General features: G+C 39.3%; 1 long non-coding RNA gene across 1 annotated transcript; it reads right to left on the bottom strand.

Annotated features, from left to right (window-relative positions):
• Window positions 1-363: 363 nt before the first annotated feature.
• On the bottom strand, window positions 364-2,168 carry LOC116225203. The gene is made up of 3 exons (XR_004165973.1): window positions 1,585-2,168; window positions 1,073-1,177; window positions 364-975 (listed from the first exon to the last, which is right to left on the bottom strand). It is a non-coding gene; the product is annotated as an uncharacterized LOC116225203 (long non-coding RNA).
• Between the last annotated feature and the right edge of the window lie 1,212 nt (window positions 2,169-3,380).

Raw genomic sequence — 3,380 nt, 5'->3', positions numbered from 1 at the left:
GTCACTCAAATCTAGTGAACTTCTGAGGCATTAGTACTTGAAATAAGACAATTCAAGCACAGAATGTCCTGAAATAAGACTAATTCCACTCATTTCAAACCATGTAGTTACCTCAAAATAAGCCTGATGTCACTCAAATCTAGTGAACTTCTGAGGCATTAGTACTTGAAATAAGAGACAATTCAGGCTTTTACATAGGACCACAATAATAAAAGTGAAATTTAGACTGACAACACTGATTTCAAGTTATCTAGTAACTTCCAAAGAAGTCTGTCATCACCCAAACCTGGAGTACTTCTTAAGCATGAAGTTACTTAAAATCAGACCACAAGCTCTTAAAATCAGGAAACGTGACACAACACATTATTTATCACTGTTTTATTAGCCTGTTAATGAAGAAAACCAATAACAGCCATTTGAGAGTAGTGAACAATAATAAGCATCAGAATGCTTAAATGTACTTAATTACATATTACACATAATGATTTAAGTAAACTGTCAGACATAAGGTACATTGACATCTACATAAACGATGACAATTCAGCAAGACATCAAACAGTCAGAATTCATCAAACAACACAACAAATCATTGACAAATGTAGCTGGAAATACATTGGACGTTGTGTTACTGTGTGCTGTCCTGACCTCCAGACATATAGAGAAAGAGTTGGGGGGGGGGGGGGGGAGTGACATACAGAAGAGTGACATGCAGTAGGAGGTTGACAAAGAGAGAGGGAGAGACAGACTAGGTTTGGATGAATGCTTGACAGTCAGCAAGCACCTTTTTATATGTTGTCGTCTTGTCACTCTCGTGAATAAAATCTGTTTGTATTATGGACAATAGCCTAGCAATACACTTGGAATATGTTAACTGGAACACATAGTAGCATCCCATCAGTATCATGAGGGATTCCAGAAGCATGTCCCTTGGCAAGGTCATCAGTTACGCAAGAAGACATTGGCGTCCTCAGATGGCTGAAAGCAACAAATTGGGGGAGGGGGGCAGAATGAAGTTAAACCACACACATGAAGTTCACAAATGAAAGCATTATGTACTGACACTAAAACCCACCTCAAGAACATGGTACAGTGCCTCACTTGCCGACTTTTCTTGGAGGGGCGGTTGGGTAAGGGAACATTTTTGGGAGCGCCTCCAACAAGGCAATGGCCTGTGCAGCTGCAAACAAAGTGGTATAAGTTAATGTGCAATATTTATGATGACCCTGAAACTATGGATACATAAGAGCACTGAGTAAGCTGCAAGTCAATGTAATGGGTCACTTGTACAAATGACAAATGTAGTGGTGTTAGAACCCTCCAGTGACAACCACCAGTTTGCTGAGATTCAAGGAAAAGTGTAGTAGCATATCGGCTATGCCGCGATAATGACCACCTCACTGTACATTATCCCTTACACAGCTTTAAGTTTTATTACTATTTTTGTTATTACATTTCTTACTGCCACTCCATGCCAGCCAGCTAACTAACTATATTCACTTCTAGGGAAACCATGCATAGCCAGTCTAGCCACAATCTTTGGCTTTATCTAACCATCTTCTATCATATGTACTATCATAGACTTACCTTCCAGAAGCGACTGTGTTGTCTTGTCCAATTGCTCCATCTGTAATTTAAAGAAAAGGGTTGTTACTCTTTCAGAAAGAAAAAAATCTTCAACTTCAAGTCGAAGCTTCACTCAGGGTGGGGGATCCTTAACCTATAGAGTAGCTAGTTAGCTAAGAGCTAACTGCAGCTACTAGCTATTAGATCACCGACATTCACACTAAATGAATCCTCTGAACTTGCTTACTTTTTACAGACAAGACTACTAGGGACACTTTCTGACATAGTATTACCTGGCACTAGTTTAAAACATATGAGAGACGTTAGCTCAGTCGACATGGCTTCAATTGAATTATTGTGCTAGGTTAGCTGTCTTAGCTGACGTCAAGTGTGCTAGCTTTGTTTGCTAACAAGTTAATAACTTCAACCAGAAGTCTTGGTCTTTTACAAACATTTTTGTTTTCAATATTGCTGACGAATTACCAAAGTAGGCAGAGGTTAAATTATGTTAACTTACCTTTAGCTTTTGAAGTCGAAAGGCACAGCTCTTGTACTTGCTTCAGTTCACATCACTGGCATGCAGCTCAAGCGACATTTGAGTTGGGTGCGTTAGAGTGAATTCGATCCTGCCACCGAGTTTGAGGAAAACTTGTGGTTTATGACAACATTTCTGACTGAGCATCTTGTGATCAGTGGTAATCCACAAGTATCGCAAGTATATTTGACTGTGTTTTTTAAGTGATTTAGGTCACGTTTACTACTTAATGCAATTAAGTGGTTGTTAAAACTCATTTCTAGTTAAAAATAACTTGAATTATGACCTTTAATGCAATAAGAAAATAACAAGTGAATTTCTGCTTGAAATGAGACGTTTTCAACTTGACACTATTGCTTAAAATAAGACTACCACACTTGAAATGGATTCTTTTAAGATAAAGTGCTCATATCTAGTGTTAAAGAACTCAAATTAAGTTCAAATGTGCTTATCAAGGCAGCGCAAGTAATATTTGCTTGAAATAGGAAAAAATAACCTTATCAAGACAACACTAGGTAAGTCCAATTTTGCTTAAAACAAGACCAACTAGATTTTTTCATCTTAATATAAGAATAATAACCCTAGGTTAGAAAAGCAGTTCTTGCAGTGTGTGTGTGTGCCTGTCTGTCTGTGTGTGTGTCTGTGTGTGTGTGTGTGTCTGTGTGTGTGTCTATGTGTGTGTCTGTGTGTGTGGGTGTGTGTGTGGGTGTGTGTGTGTGTGAGAGTGTGTGTGTGTCTGTCTGTGAGAGAGACAAGGAGTTGTACACGGATGAGGACACAGTGATGCGTCACATAAAAAAAGCCGTAATCATCCAATCTAGGGGAACATCAATAGCCAGGTGCTATTTGAGAGAGGGAAGCACACGTGTGTTTGGATGCACACCTGTGCTCGTATTTGTACACGTGTGTTTGGATGCACACCTGTGCTCGTATTTGTACATGTGTGTTTGGATGCACACCTGTACTTGTGTACGTACACGTGTGTTTGGATGCGAACCTGTGCTTGTGTATGCACACATGTGTTTGGATGCAAACCTTTGCTTGTGTACGTACACATGTGTGTTTGGATGCGAACCTGTGCTTGTGTATGCACACGTGTGTTTGGATGCAAACCTTTGCTTGTGTACGTACACGTGTGTTTGGCAAGGCATATGGCAGCTTACGTGAGTATAGCTGTACGCATGTCCATCTTTCTGAAAAAGCAAATGTGTGTGTTTGTTTATATATGTCTGTATGCACATTTGTATGTGCATTTTGTTAACTTTATGATTTTGATATTGTG

Source organism: Clupea harengus, chromosome 20 (genome assembly GCF_900700415.2).
Source record: "Clupea harengus chromosome 20, Ch_v2.0.2, whole genome shotgun sequence".
NCBI lineage: Eukaryota > Metazoa > Chordata > Actinopteri > Clupeiformes > Clupeidae > Clupea > Clupea harengus.
This window is presented reverse-complemented; position numbering and strand designations above follow the sequence as displayed.